The sequence below is a fragment of the Scyliorhinus canicula genome, chromosome 8 (genome assembly GCF_902713615.1).
Source record: "Scyliorhinus canicula chromosome 8, sScyCan1.1, whole genome shotgun sequence".
In the NCBI taxonomy this organism is placed as follows: domain Eukaryota; kingdom Metazoa; phylum Chordata; class Chondrichthyes; order Carcharhiniformes; family Scyliorhinidae; genus Scyliorhinus; species Scyliorhinus canicula.
This window is the reverse complement of record NC_052153.1, coordinates 113,885,099-113,901,610: the sequence shown is the minus strand read 5'-3', so window position 1 is coordinate 113,901,610 and position 16,512 is coordinate 113,885,099. Positions and strand designations below refer to the sequence as shown.

Sequence of the window (16,512 nt, the reverse complement as noted above, 5' to 3'; positions counted from 1 at the left end):
TCTATTCAGTGGCCATGCCCAAGAGTGGCATTCTTCAGGGTCTCAACATCTAGATGTGTTCATGGGGAGGAGGGCCGACAATCTTGCCTTTGCCTCCCTAATCGTTTGCCGGAGAATCCTGCTTGGCTGGCGGTCAGCAGCCCCACCCAAAGCTGCAGACTGACTAGCTGTCCGACCAATTAGAATTTCTCCAAATGAAGAAAATTAAATTTGCCACCTTAGGGTCAGAGGAGGGCTTCCTCAAAATGTGGGAGCCATTTTCTGGCTTGTTCTAAGACTGTTGGCAGCCAACAAAGGAGCCAGAGAACAGGAGGAGGTAGCCACGGCACAGCAAGGAAGAGGGGGGGATAGGAGAGCGAGAAGGGGGCAGGGAGACATGGAACCCAACATTGCCCAACAAAAGAAGCATGAGAAGAAGGGGGGGGGGGGGGGGAAGGGGCAGCAGCCATAACCAAAAAAACAGTGGGGAACAAAAAACAGGAAATCCGAACCACCTCTGTGAATAATGCAAGAGAAAAAACAACCATGTATATATGTAAATAGTTGAAACTAACCAATGTGTAAATATTTTTCTTTATCCTCTGTCTCCGACTGTTTGCCCATACTTATCCTTGTTTTGTATACCACAATAAACTCAATAAAAATATTAGAACAAAAATCAGTGTCGCCTGTGAGAAATAAGGGCTAGGGTACAGCAAACACCAAACCTCATGAGGGATGATAATTTTTTGTATCTGATTCCCAATCTGATGTACATTTGAGGGAAAAGGTAATTTGTTCAACCTGAGAATAGGAATCTGCCTTCAAAGCACTAGAATATTTTGATTGGCAGCAATTCTGGCCACTTGCAAACCCAATTACCGGTGTAGTATTCCATTTGACAAGGGGAACATGGCAGCCTTTTCTGTATTTTTGGAGCCATGCTTGGCTGTGACTCCCATCCTTGAAGACCCAGATGAGCTGCTATTCTTTCACCTCTCGGTTGGTAACAGAGCCTTCAGTGATCTATGCTCTCCCTCCGTGGAATTCCTTCCTTAAACTCTTGTTGTCCACTTTTCTCTCCACTCTTTATAAACCTTCCGAATTGCAAGTTACTGTTGTCTTAGCAAAGTGGAGAGTACATTAATGTAGCACAAACTAATTCTTATAATCCACTAGTGTGACATAGCCTGTCTGTCAAACTTTGGGTGCTGTGCCCTCTTCCAAATTAATTGCAGTGAAATTAAAAACGAACAGCAAGAAATCCAATATTAAGGGCAGGGTAATGTACTAGTCTAGTACCAAGCTGAAATTAAAACTTACCCGAAACTTAAAATTAATTACAAATGAAGGCGAACTAACCAATTGCCCCTAATGTTTTCGGAACTTCTTTTGTCCAGCAATTTTTATTGGCCAACAACCTTGTTCACGAAACAACTTCAAGTCCTGATTGTTAGTTCATCACAAAACATTATGCAAAGTTATGGCGTGAGGAACATTGTTTGCAAAAGCCCAGATGGCATAAATTAGTATGGTCATTTTCATAAGCTGAATATTAAATAATGGAACGCAAAAGAATGAAAAATGACTCAACTTTCCAAGTATATACTATTTTCTATGTTTGAAATGCTGCAGTTGGGTTTCCAACCTGTGCCGCTGTGCTGTTTGAGTCTTGAGTTTCCAGCTCTTATTGGCAGATGAAGAGGCTTACCAAGGCTTGCAATTTGTAAACTCCATCTTCAATAGAAAACTACTGAAAACCACTGACAAAAATATTCCCACTGACACAAACATTTTTAAGGCATTGAGTTTAGCAATCTTTTGTTGACAACTCAAAAGCTTGTTTCTTTTACAAGGAGAATTTTGTTCATGTAGAATTATATAGGACATGAATTACAAATGTAAATTTTCAGACTGTTTTGAGTCTCGTTAACTGGTAATTTGTATGAGTGATTTCAAAAAATTTGTTTATTCAAATGAACAAATTGGGAAATGATCCAGTTTGGCTAAATTTGCATTTAGCTGAAAAATGTATATATTAGCCAGTTTATTATCTAGTTTTCTTGAGTTTTTATAGACACTTTGGAATCTACATTATGTCACTATCTATTTTTTTCAGGAATCTACATGATCTAAATATTTCATTTACATATTTGATTTTAACTCTACTTTTTTAAAGCTAAGAATGAAGAATACATAAGAACAATGACTGAGTGCTTACAGCACTATTAATTTAGAGAAACCTGTCAATGAGGGTAGCAGAGTGGGTAGCACATTGCTTCACAGCTCCAGGGTCCCAGGTTCGAATCCCGGCTTGGGTCATTTTCTGCGTGGAATCTGCACGTTCTCGCTGTGTCTGCGTGGGTTTCCTCCCGGTGCTCTGGTTTCCTCCCTGAAGTCCAGAAAGACGTACTGTTAGATAATTTGGACATTCTGAATTCTCCCTCTGTGTACCCGAACCGGCGCCGGAATGTGGCGACTAAGGGCTTTACACAGTAACTTCATTGCAGTGTTAATGTAAGCCTACTTGTGACAATAAAGATTGTTATTACAGTATTATTAAAAGAGCTTCCCAGAGGTTTGAGCCAAAATAGGAACTAAGCTAAAGATAAAGAGATTGGGAGGAATCATCAAAAGTTTGGTCAAAGAGGTGGGCGTGTTCTTATGAGTTTGTATTAGGTTGCATGTTGTTCTTTCTTTCCATGCATGGTTTGAGCATAATTGTAATAATAAAAATCTCACTTTGCTGTTGACATAAAAGAGTGGGTTTTGGAAAGCAATAAGAATTTTGCTTCACCTTAAAGAAGTGCTTGGGGCCTAGGATGGTGAGGAGGGAGGAGGTAGGAGGTTAAAGGGGTAGGTGTTGCACCTTCTAGGATTGCATGGGAAGTGCTGTGGGTAGAGGATGGGGTGTTGGGGGTGATAGAAAAGTGGACTAGGGTGTCACAAAAGGAACGGTCCCTAAAGAAAGCTGACATGGTGAGGGAGGGAACGATGTATGGTGGTATCATGCTGGAGTTAGTGGAAATGGTAGAGGGTGATTCTTTTAATGCAGAGGCTGCTGGGGTGAAAAGTGAGGACAAGGGGAACTGTTTCATGGTTCTGGGAGAGACGGGAAGGGATGAGAGCAGAAGTACAGGAGTTGAGTTGGGCAAAGTTGTCAACCATAGTTGGGGGGAAGCCTTCGCTCGGGGGGGGGAGAAAGGAGAACATGTTTTGGAAGGGAGCATCATCGGAACAGATGCAACATAGGTGGAGAAGCTAGGAGAATAGAATGAAATCCATTTAGGAAGCAGTGTATGAGGACGTATCGTCAAGGTAGCTGTGGGAGTCGGTGGGTTTGTAATATCACCAGAAATGGAGACCGAGAAGTTTGGAAAGGGAAGGGAATTGTCACCCATGGGCCATGTGAGGGTGAGTGAGAGTTGGATATTGGAAGCAAAATCGATACATTTTTCCAAGTCCATGTGAGAACATGAAGTAGTGCCAACTCAAACATCGATGTACCGGAAAAACAGTTGTGCAAGGGAGGGCTTTGAGTGAGACTGGAACAAGGAATATTCCATATACCCCACAGAAAGACAGGCATAACTGGAGCTCATGAGGGTACCCAAGGCCACATTTTTTATTTGGAGGAAGGTTTTCCTTCAAATTTCCATCCAACTAGTTTGATGCCACCGCCAAACACAACTTCCCTTACCGCCCAGGATAAGCTGTCACTTAAAAGGGATGGATCAATCGGGGATAGTCAGTATAGTTTTGTTAGGTTTATGTTTCACAAATTTAATTGAATGTTTTGAGGAAGTAACGAGATTGACTATGGTAGTGCAGCAGATGCTGTCTCTGTAGATTTTATTTATTTCTTTTAAAAATGTTTTTATTGGGTTTTTTTGGAGTACATAAATACGAACAGAACAGTGAGAGTTACACAAGAGAGTACATATTTACATGGATACATCACAGTTTCCCCTTTCCGTTCTTTTGTCCATTCCTCACAGTGTTTGCTGTGACAGCTGTGGTCCCTCGTATATCGCTCCCTGCCGGTTTTCCCCCCTCTTTTCTTCCCCCTGGTTCACATTGTTGTTATTCCTGCTCTCCCCTACCCGCCCTCGTGTTCCCTGGCTCTCCTGTTGGGTTTCATTGATTTTCTTGTTTAGCTGGTGTCCCCCCCCCCCCCGGGCATCTCTTCCCGTCTGTGTCGTGGCAATTCTTTTTTGATCTTTGATTACCTAGTTGTTGGCGACAAACAAGTCCTGGAACAGCTGAATGAATGGCTCCCACGTTCTGTGGAAGCCCTCTTCCAACCCATGGATGGTGAATATAATTAATGATAATCGCTTATTGTCACAAATTGGCTTCAATGAAGTTACTGTGAAAAGCCCCTAGTCGCCACATTCTGGCGCCTGTTCGGGGAGGCCGGTACGGGAATTGAACCCGCACTGCTGGTCTTGTTCAGCATTACATGCCAGCTGTTTAGCCAACTGTGCTAAACCAGCTCCATTTGGAGGATTCCGATAGGTTGGACAGCCAGTCTGTGGCTTTAGGCACGCTGCTGACCGCCAGTCGAGCAGGATTCCACGACAGAAGATCAGGGAGGGTAAAGGCAATGGTGTCGGCCCTCCTCCCTATGAAGAGATATGGCTGTTCTGATACCCTGAAGATTGCCACTATTGGGCATCCTCATCCCCACTACTTTGGACATTGCTTCGAAGAAGGCTGCCTCAAACCCAGCTAGTCTGGAGCAAGACCAGAACATGTGGGTGTGGTTGGCCGTGGCTCCTTGGCACCATTCACATCTGTCCTCCACCTCCAGGAAAAAATTGCTCATTTGGGTTCTGGTCAAGTGGGCTCTGTGTACCACCTTTAGCTGTGTAAGGTTGAGCCTTGCGCATGTGGAAGTGGAGTTAAGCCTGTGCAGTGCTTCACTCCAGAGTCCCCAACCTATTTCGAACCCCACATCTTCCTCCCTTGTCTCATCCAGTTGGGTGTCGGCCCCCCTTAGCAGTCTTCCGTACATGTCATTACAAGTCCCTTTCCCTAATATGTCCGCACCCAGCAGTTCCTCTAGTAGTGACTGTCGTGGCGGTCATGGGTATGTCCTTGTTTCTTCTCGCAGAAAGTTTTTGAGTTGTAGGTCCCTGAATTAATTGCCCCCTGTTAGTTGGAATCATTCTGTCAGCTCTTTGAGCATTGTTACCCTATTGTTCGTGTACAGGTCCCCAACTGTCAGCATCCCTCGGTCCTGTCTTCACCTTTTGAAGGAGGCATCTAAGAATGCCGGCGTGAACATGTGGTTGTTGCAGGTGGGGGCTTTGTCGGACAAAAGGCCGAAATGTTGTCGCAATTGATCCCGTGGCTAGAGTGTTGCCACCACCACTGGGCTGGCTGAATGCTTCTTGGGAGTGCCGCTGTGGCGAGAGCCCGGTGGGAGTTCCTCTCACAGGAGTCCTCATCCGCATCCATTCGGCATCTGGCTCCTTTATTTACCCCTTTACTCTCTCTGCTGTTGCTGCCTAATGGTAGAACTGCAGGTTTGGGTGGTCCTAACCCCCCATGGATTTTGTTCTCTGTAGTAACTTTCTTTGGGATCTTTGCATTCTTTCACCACCCCCCCACCCAACGTAAGCCATAATCAGTTTGTCCAGTGAGTTGAAAAAAGCCTTGGGGATGTAGATCAGGATGGATCGAAACAGATGTACCTGGGCAGTACGTTCATTTTGATCGTCTGCGCCCTCCCGCCAGGGAGAGTGGGAGTGTGTTCTATCTTTGCAGGCCCTTTTGTACTTCCTCCGTCAGGCTGGCCAGGTTCCAATTGTGGACCCCTATCCAGCCATGGCCGATTTGGATCCCCAGGTAGCAGAATTTGTGTTGCCTAAACGACTGCCCCTCCAGTTCTGCCCTTCCCCTTTGCGGGTTCACCGGGAAGATCTCGCTTTTGCTCACATTGAGTTTGTAGTCTGAGAAGGCACCAAACTCTTTCAGGAGCGTCATGATTCTTTCCATGCTGCTTCGTGGGCCCGAGATGTAGCGGAGCAGTTCATTCACAAAGAGCGGGACTCTCTGCTCTCTGCCAGCTCTTCAGATCCCCTTCCAATTCTTTGCTGCTCTGAGCGCGATCACTAGTGGCTCTATTGCGAAGGCGAACAACAGCGGGGATAATGGGCACCCCTGCCTCGTGCCTCTGCGCAGCTGGAAGGACTTAGAGCTAATGGTGTTTGCCTGTAAGTTCGTTGTGGAGGCGTTCTATATGAGTTTCACCCAGATGGTTAACCCTGTTTCAAGCCCGAACCGTTCCAGTACCTCTGAGGTACTTCTATTCGATTCTGTCGAAGGCCGTTTCTGTGTCCAGGGAGACTAATCGCCTCAGATGTTCTCTCCCCGGATGGCGTCATGATCACATTCAGCATGCGCCTGATATTTAAAGGTAGCTGTCTATCTTTGACAAAGCCCATCTGGTCCTCTGCGACTACCTCTGGCATACTTGGATTTTGGCCAGTATTGTGGCATCTACGTTTAGTAGCGAGATGGGTCTGTTGGAACCGCACTCTGTTGGGTCTTTGTCATTTTTAGGTACAAGCGAAATTGAGGCTTGTGCCAGCATAGGTGGCAGTGTGCCCCATACCAACTATGTGAACATCTCCAGCAGATGTGGGGCCAGTGCTATCACAAAACATTTGTAGACGTCTGATCCCGGCACCTTCCTGCCTGCACAAAGCTAATACACTGCATGACTTCTCCCAGTTCTAGTGTTGCTTCCAGACCCCATTTCCTGTCCTCCCCCACGACCAGCATGTCCAGTCCATCAAGAAACTGCTTTGTCCCCGAGTCCCCTGCTGGGGGCTCTGAGGTGCACAGCCCCTGATAGAAGGTCTTGAAGGCCTTGTTGCCCATGTCTGGATCCGTTACTAGTGCTCCTCCACTATCCCTAATTTGTGCAATCTCCCTTGTGGCTGCCTGCTGTCTTAGCTGGTGCGGCAGCAGGCAGCTGGCCTTGTCTCCATGTTTATATAGAGGTCTCCATGTTTATATAGAGTACCCCATGCCTGGCCGAGTTGGTGCACCGCTCTCCTCGTAGAGAACAGGTCAAAGTCCATCTGTAGCTTTTTCCTCTCCACCAGGAGCTCTACGGTCAGGACCTCGAATATCGCCGGTCCATCAGTAAGGGGTAAACTAACTGTCGCCAAGCAGCCCTCTCTTCCCTGTCTCTTTGTACTTTAAAAGCGATAATTTCTCTCCAAATCACAGTCTTTAGAGTCTTCCAGAACGTGGAGTGTGAGACATCCCCATTCTGGTTGTTAGTAGTATACTCGTCTGTGGCCTGTGATAACCTCTCTCAAAAAGCCTTGACGGCTAGTATGGCCGGGCCCAGCCTCCATGAGGGGTGTTGGGCAGTGCCCGTCTCTAGTCTCTCATCCATCGCTTTTCACAGTAACTTCATTGCAGTGTTAATGTATGCCTAGTTGTCAAAATATTATGTAGTGTGGAGCGTGGTCAAAGATTACGATCGCAGAGTAATCCGCCCTAACCAGCCCTGGAAGTGCTACAAAGACGTTGATCTGGGAATAGAAGTTGTGTTCTTGGGAGAAGGAGAACTCCTTCTCCTGGTTGGGTAAAACACCATGGATCCACCACCCCCATCTGCGCTCCAGGGTTTCCTTTTGTCCAGGGGGCATTCAACATGGCCGCCAACTGTGCGTCTGCCACCTGGATGAGCCCCTGCACTCCGGGGTTTCCCTTTGCCCAGGGACCCGCCTAGGTGGTTGCTTACAGCGCCATTTTGTTCCAAGTCGCCACATGTGGCCTGCTGTAGCCAGTCTAATGTCTTCCATCTTTCCTTGCCTATTTCTCTCTTATGGTGGTCCTTCCCTTGGCCCTTTCCCCCATTTTCCTCCTTCTCCAAATCTTTCCCTGCTTGCCTCCCCATCCCTCGTTATCTGCACCCCCCACCCCCCCTATCTGCCAGACGCTTTCCCCCTTGCTGGGGGTGCGCTGCAGCTTCTTTCCTCCTTGTGTCCCGGTGCTAGCTATCTCACTAGTGTGGTGACTGGGCTCCCGGGAGTTAATGTACTGCATCCCCTCGCCCGTTCTCTGAACTCCTTGCCCGCTCTGTCCCCTATCTTAACCTGTTCTCTTGTCTGAATGCAGCTAATCTTTCCCTCTTTCGCTACTATCGTTTTTCAAAATTAGGCCATGCTCTCCCATCATAAAGCGGTCCCTGTGGCGGTGGTTTAGTGTTGGCTGTACAGGCTATGGGGGGGTGGCTCTTTTCTCCCCCCAAATGTTCGAACATTGCATTGCTACAGTCTCGCACTGTCATCACTTCTCCTGTTGCCGCTTTTCCATCCCGCACTCTGCGACGAACTTCTGCGCCTCTGCAGGGACTATAATGTGACCCAGAGCATGGCTGGGTACAGCATTCCAAATCTTACGCCATTCTTGTATGCCTTTGCTTTGTTGAATTTGGTCCAGTGCTTGGCCAGGTCAGCCCCAATGTCCTGGTACATCCGGATCTTATGTCATTCCCAGATGCAGTTTTTGGACTGCCTGGCCCAGCGCAGGATTCTCTCCTAGTCTTGGTACCCGTGCATTTTCGCAATAATCACCATTGGCTGGTCCCCATCTTTGGTCGGAGCAACCTGTGTGTTCTGTCTATTTCTGGTGGGTTCCCACCAGGTTGCCCAGCATTTGGGCCACGTAATCTCTGAGGTTCCTACCTTCGATCCCCTCCGGTTGCCCCACGATTTGCAAGTTCTGCCGCCTCGACCAGTTCTCTTTGTCTTCGACCTTTCCTTTCAGGCTCTCCTGTGTCGTGACCAGGCTCTCCTGTGTCGTGACCAGCCTTGCACCTCTTTTTCTAGGTTGTTCTAGTCCGTTGCAGTCCTTTCCAGGCCAAGATCGCTTCCTGGGCCTTCAGTCGCTTTTCGGCTTTGTCCAGGGCCAGTTGCATGTGCGCCACAGCTACTGTGCCCTTCACCACAGCCTGGATGTCCAACGTCGTCACGTCTCTGTGCTCCTTCAATGCTCTCAAGGGGAATGTCCAGCTGATGTGCAACTTGTCAGCACATCCTCGTCACCGGAATTCCCTATGTGGCTTTTCTATGGTATTTCACAAGGTTCCACATGGCAGACCGGTCAGAAAAATAAAAGCCCATGGGATACAGAGGAATCTGGCATGTTGGTCCAAGATTGGTTCAGTGACAGGAAACAAAGGTAATGGTTGATGGATGTTTTTGCAAATTGTGAATGGTTTCCTGTGGTGTTACCACAGAGCTCATTGCTAGGTCCCTTGTAGTTGATAGTCAAAAGGATAGCTGTTGTCTCCAGAATGGTTTGGTTGAGTGGCAGATCTAGAGAAGTATGAAGTCATGCATTTGGGGAGGGCAAGCAAAGCTAGGGAATGCATGATAAATTGGAGGATATTGGGAGTGGTGTAGGAAGTGAGAGAAATTGGAATGCATACCCACAGACCCCTGAAGGTGGCAGGACAGGTGGATAAGATGGTAAAGAACACATATGATATGCTTTCTTTTATTGGAGAAGGTACAAAATATAAAAACAGGCTAAAAGCTGGTGCAGGAGGGAGGGTTTCAGATAGTTGGACCATCGGGATCTCTTCCGGAGCAGTTGAATATTCTGGCCGCGATATTTTCTATGTCAAATGGGAGGGTTTAAAATAGTGTGGCAGGAGGGTGGAAACCAGAGCAATAGGGCAGAAGGTGAAATAACTGAGGGGGAACTAAAGAATATGGCCAGTAAGACTCAAGAGGAAGAGCAGGCAGGAAGATGCTGCTGAACACAGCAAGACTGGTGGTCTGAAGTGCATTTGTTTCAATGCAAGAAGTATAACTGCTAATGCAGATGAACTTAGAGCTTGGATTAGTACATGGAACTATGATGTTGCTGCCATTACAGAAGCTTGGTTAAGGGGAGGGACAGGATTGGCAGTTAAACGTTCCAGGATTTAGATGTTGCAGGTGGGATATAGGGGGGTGTTAAAGGGATGGGGGAGTTGCATGACTGGTTAAGAAGAATATCGCAGCTGTACTGCGGGAGGACACCTCCGAGGGCTCATGCAGCGAGGAAATATGGGTAGAGCGCAGGAATGGGAAGGGTGCAATCACAATGTTAGGGGTTTACTATAGGCCTCACAATAGCCAGCGGGAGACTTAGTGCTAGGGGCTTGGATGGGGCAGAGTTTGGAAGGAGCATCCAGGAGGGCTTCTTGAAACAATATGTAGATAGTCCAACTAGGGTAGGGGCCCGTACTGAACCTGGTATTGGGGAATGGGCCCGGCCAGGTGGGCGAAGTTCCAGTAGGGGAGCATTTCGGGAACAGTGACCATAATTCTGTAAATTTTAAGGTATGTTGGGTAAAGATGAGAGTAGTCCCCGGCTAAATTGGGGGCAGGCTAATAATAAGAATGTTAGACAGGGACTGAAGAATCTAGATTGGGGGTGGATGTTTGAGGATAAATCAACATCTGGCATGTGGGAGGCTTTTAAATGCATTTGATAGGAATTCAGGACCAGTATGTTCCTGTGAGGAAGAAGGAGCAGTATGGCAAGTTTCAGGAACTCTGGAAATGAGGGATATTGAGAGCCTGGTCCAAAAGAAAAAGGAAGCATTTGTAAGGGCTAGAAAGCTGGGAACAGACGAAGTCCTTGAGGAATATAAGGAAAGTAGGGAGGAACTTGAGTAAGGAGAGCTAAAAGGCGTCACAAAAAGTAATTGACAAGCAAGATTAAGGAAAATCGCTAGGATTTTTATACTTGTATAAAGAGCAAGAAGGTAGCCAGGGAAAGGGTTGGCCCACTCGAGGACAGGGGAGGGAATCTATCTGTGGAGTCAGAGGAAATGGGCGTGAGGTACTAAATGAGTACTTTGCATCTGTATTCAGCAGTGTCATGTGAGAGTACCTTTAATAAATGGATGTTTAAGCAATATACCTTTAAGAAATGAAGCAGCTCATATTACTGAAGTGATGTCAGAGGGTGGGGGTAGCTGAACTCACTTCTGATTTTAGTTTCAGTTTGAGAGAGCAGCTGAAAAGTGCTTGGCTGGTTTGCTGAGAGCTGCATGAAGAAAAAGAGCTTGGGTGTGTCTGTGTTTGTAGTGAGCTGGATCTGCTGTGATCTCTGCCATGAAAGACTATCTCTGAATCATTTGGGTGATTTAAACTCATAATAGTAATGTCTTTAACCTGATGTGTTTCTGTTTAAAGGTGTTAAGTCCCTTGGATGTTTAAAGGAACAATTGAAGGATTATTTAGTGTTGTATTATTTTTGGAGTTATCTTTGAAGTAAAGGGTGTTGAGTGATCGAATGTTTATTTAAAAGATTAAGTTGAATTCATGGAATAAACATTGTTTTGTGTTTAAAAACCCACGTGTCCATAATTGTAATACCATACCTGGAGAACAAGCCGTATGCTTCAAAAGCAACAATACATTAAAGCGGGAGGTTGGTTGAACTCCATGATATGTTTTGGGGTTCTGGAAACACCGCTTCCATAATACCAAAGAAAAGGACTTTATGGATGATGAGTCTGGGGAAGGGTGTGTAGATAATCTGGGTCACATTGAGATCAAAAAGGAAGAGGTGTTGGGCGTCTACTTTTATTTGTTCTTCACAAGAACAAAGAACATTCAGGTAGCTAAGTCCCCATATCCTTATCGGATCTACCCCAGAATACTGAAGGAGGCAAAGGAGGAAATTGTTGGGGCCTTGACAGAAATCTTTGTATCTTCACTGGCTACAGGTGAGGTCCCAGATGACTGGAGAATAGCTAATATTGTTCTTTGTTTGAGAAAGGTAGCAAGGATAATCCAGGAATTTACAGGCCGGTGAGCCTTACATCAGTGGTTAGGAAATTATTGGAGAGGATTCTTTCGAGACAGGATTTACTCCCATTTGGAAGCAAGTGGAAGCATTAGCAAGAGGCAGCATGGTTTTGTGAAGGGGGGTCATGTCTCACTAATTTGATTGAGTTTTCGAGGGAGTGATGAAGATGATTGGATTAGATTTTGTTTATTGTCATGTGTACCAAGGTACAGTGCGAAGTATTTTTCTGCGAACAGCTCAACAGATCATTAAGTACATTAAAAGATAAGGAAATAAAAGAAATACAGACTAGGGCAACAGAAGGTGCACAATGTAACTACATAACATTGGGTGAAGCATACAGGGTGTAGTGTTAATGAGGTAAATCCATAAGAGGGTCGTTTAGGAGTCTGGTAACAGCGGGGAAGAAGCTGTTTTTGAGTCTGTGCGTATTCTCAGACTTTTGTATCTCCTGCCTGATGGGAGGAAGTTGGAAGAGTGAGTAAGCCAGGTGGGAGGGATCTTTGACTATGCTGCCCGCTTTCCCCATGCAGCGAGAGGTGTAGATGGAATCAATGGATAGTAGGCAGGTTTAGATGGACTGGGCTGTGTTCACAACTCTCTGAAGTTTCTTGCGGTCTTGGGCCGAGCAGTTGCCATACCAGGCTGTGATGCAGCCAGATAGGATGCTTTCTATGGTGCATCTGTAAAGTTGGTAAGAGTTAATGTGGTCATGCCGAATTTCCTTAGTGGGTGGACCAGGACAGATTTTTGGAGATGTGTACCCCTAGGAATTTGAAACTGCTAACCATCTCCACCTCGGCCCCATTGATGCTGACAGGGGTGTGTACAGTACTTTGCTTTCTGAAGTCAATGACCAGCTCTTTAGTTTTCCTGGCATTGAGGGATAGATTGTTGTTGCTGCACCACTCCACTCGATTCTCTATCTCCCTCCTGTGTTCTGACTCTTTCTGACGTTATTCGAGATCCGGCTGACTATGGTCGTATCATCAGCAAACTTGTAGATGGAGTTGGGACCAAATTTGGCCACCAGTCGAGTATACAGGGAGTATAGTAGCGGGCTAAGTACGCAGTCTTGCAGGACCCCGGTATTGAGAACTATTGTGGAGGAGGTGTTATTTATTCTTACTGATGGTGGTCTGTGGGTTAGAAAGTTGAGGATCCAATTGCAGAGTGAGGAGCCAAGTCCTAGGTTTTGGAGCTTTGATAGGAGCTTGGCCGGGATTATGGTGTTGAAGGCGGAGCTGTAGTCAATAAATAGGAGTCTCATGTAGGAGTCCTTGTTTGTCGAGATGCTCTAGGGATGAGTGCAGGGCCATGGAGATGGTGTCTGCTGTGGACCGTTAGTGGCGGTGTGCGATTTGCAGTGGATCAAGGCGTTCTGTGAGTATGGAGGTGATACGCTTCATGACCAACTTGAAGGTAGGGCAGTGGCTGTTGTCTGCATGGACCTCCGTACGGCTTTGACAAGCTCCCTCATGGCAGACTGGTACAGAAGGTGAAGTCACACGGAATGAGAGGTGACCTGGCATGATGGATACAGAACTGGCTAGGTCATAGAAGACAGAGGATAGCAGTGGGATGGTGCTTTTCTGAATTGAGGGCTGTGACTAGTGGTGTTCCACAGGGATCAGTGCTGAGACCTTTGCTGTTTGTAGTATATATAAACGATTTGGAGGAAAATGTAAGTGGTCTGATTGGTAAGTTTGAGGACAACACAAAGATGGTGGAATTGCAGATAGTGATGAAGACTGTCAGAGGTTACAGCAGGATATAGATCGGTTGGAGACTTGAGCGGAGAGATTGCAGATAGAGTTTAATCCGGATAAATGTGAGGTAATGCATTTTGGATGGTCTAATGCAGGTGGGAACTATACAGTAAATGGCAGAATCCTTAACAATATTGACAGTCAGAGAGATCTAGGTGTACAGGTCCGCAGGTCACTGAAAGTGGCAATGCTGGTGGAGAAGGTAGTCAAGAAGGCATACGGCATGCTTGTCTTCATCAGCCGGGGCAATGAGTGTAAAAATTGGCAAGTCATGCTGCAGATGTATTGAACCTTAGTTCGGCCATACTTGGAATATAGTGTTCAGTTTTGGTCGCCACACTACCAGAAGGATGTGAAGGCTTCAGAGAGGGTGCAGAAGAGATTTACCAGGATGCTGCCTGGTATGGAGGGAATTGGTTTGAGGAGAGGATAAATAAACTCAATTTGTTCTCACTGGAATGATGGAGGTTGAAAGGTGACCCGATAGAAGGCTACAAAGTTATGAAGGGCGTGGACAGAGTGGATAGTCAGATTTAATGGGAGTATTCAAAGTCTTCTCGGGTCAGGACAGAATAGAAAAGAAACTCTTCCCACTGGTGAAATAATCAAGAACGAGAGAGCACAGATTTAAAACAATTGGCAAGGAGAAATGGAGGCGTGAGAAACATTTTCATGTGTTGCCTGAGAGTTTGGAAGCCACTTCCATCAAGGTATTCAAGAGGGATTTGCATTGTTATGCAAAAATGAAGAATATGTGGGATTATGGGGAGAAGGCATAGAAAAGGCATCAGGTGAATTGCTCATTTGCAGAATTGGCATAGACATGGTGGGCCAAATGACTGCCTCCTGTGCTATAACAATTCTGTGATTCTATAAACCAGGAGCTTGAGACTGATAGCAGAATCTACTCGTGGAATTGGAGGAATGAATCACTTTCTCTTTGGTATAAAATCATAATCAAGTGCAAATCTTTTTTTTTATAAATTTAGAGTACCCAACTCTTTTTTTTCTAATGAAGGGGCAATTTTGCATGGCCAATCCTGCCACGCAATCCTACCCTGCACATCTTTGGGTTGTGGGGGTGAAACCCATGCAAACACAGAGAATGCACAAACTCCACACGGACAGTGATCCAGGGCTGGGATCGAACCTGGGACCTTGGTGGCATGAGGCAGCAGTGCTAACCACTGCACCACCGTGCTGCCCATCAAATGCAAATCTGATTTGAAGTTGAATGTAACTTTCCAAAAAGTTTCACATGCCAGTTAGGCTTTAACATGTTTTATATGTAGGGAATAAGGGTGGCATAGTAGCACAGTGGTTAGCACAGTTGCTTCACAGCACCAGGGTCCGAGGTTTGATTCTCGGCTTGGGTGACTGTCTGTGCGGAGTCTGCACGTTCTCCCTGTGTCTGCGTGGGTTTCCTCCAGTTTCCTCCCACAGTCCAAAAATGTGCAGGTTAGGTGGATTGGCCATGCTAAATTACCCTTGGTGTCGAATAAAAAAACGCTAGGTGGGTTACTGAGTTACAGAGATGGGTGGAGGTGTGGGCTTAAGTAGGGTGCTCTTTCCAAGGGCTGGTGCAGACTCAAAGGGCCGAATGGCCTCCCTCTGCACTGTAAATTCCATGATTCTATATGCGGAGTCTGCACGTTCTCTCCATGTCTGCATGAGTTTCTTCCAGGTGCTCTGGTTTCTTCCCACACGTCCCGAAAGACGGGCTGTGAGGTGAATTGGATATTCTGAATTCTCCCTCTACGTACCCGAACAGGCGCCGTAGTGTGACGAGGGGATTTTCACAGTAACTTCATTGCAGTGTTGATGTAAGCCTACTTGTGACAATAAAGATTATTATTTTTATTAAAAATTTATATTTTCCATAAAGTTTAATTAGTGACGCGAATGCTCAGATTAGATTTTCTTTTGGAATATTTTCTTTATACTTAAGTGATGATGGGATTCTGTTTTTTGAAAATCCTTTTATTCAAGTTTTTATTATATCAACATTTTAAACACAACATAGCAAAGAAAAAAGAACACCCCCCCCCCCCCCCACTCCCGTGACCTCAACCAAACACCCAACTTTGCACCCCCACTTTTTAAAAAATATTTTTATTAGGGTATTTGCTATTTTTTATAATAGTAACAATAACAGCGACGTAAACATGGCACAATAAACATTTCTACCCCATCACAAACTTCACACCCCCCAACAATAAAACAACAGTCTGGCCCCCCCCAACTTTTTTGAATTCTGCTTCTGCTGACCTTTTAATTTTCCCCGAGAAAGTCGATGAACGGCTGCCACCTCTGGGTGAATCCTAACATTGACCCTCTTAAGGCGAACTTTACATTCTCGAGACTGAGAAACCCACCCATGTCACTAACCCAGGTCTCTACATTCTGGGGTTTCGAGTCCCTCCACATTAATAAGTTTCTTCTCCGGGCTACTAGGGAGGCAAAGGCCAAAACGTCAGCCTCTTTCACCCCCTGAACTCCCGGCTCTTCCAACATTCCAAAGATCGCAACCTCCGGACTCAGCTCCATCCGTGTTTTGAGTACCGTGGCCATCGCCTTAGCGAGACCCTGCCAAAACCCTCTAGGCTCCAGGCATGCCCATAAAATGTGGATATGATTTGCTGCACCTCGCACACCTGTCCTCGACCCTGAAAATCTCGCTCATCTGAGCCACCATCATGTGTGCCCGGTGGACTATCTTAAATTGTATCAGGCTGAGCCTGGCGCATGATGAGGATGTGTTAATCCTGCTTGGGGCATCCACCCACAGACCAATCTCTATCTCTCCCCCCAGCTTGTCTTCCCACTTGCCTTTTAGCTCCTCCACCGGAGTTTCCTCTGATCCCATAAGTTCTTGGTAGATGTCCGATACCTTTCTCTCCTACCCATGTACTGGAGACTACTC

General features: G+C 46.2%; 1 protein-coding gene across 1 annotated transcript in view; it reads left to right on the top strand.

The window, feature by feature from the left end:
- Positions 1-16,512, top strand: part of LOC119970453 (colorectal mutant cancer protein-like) — a 306,036-nt gene that overhangs the window by 97,966 nt on the left and 191,558 nt on the right.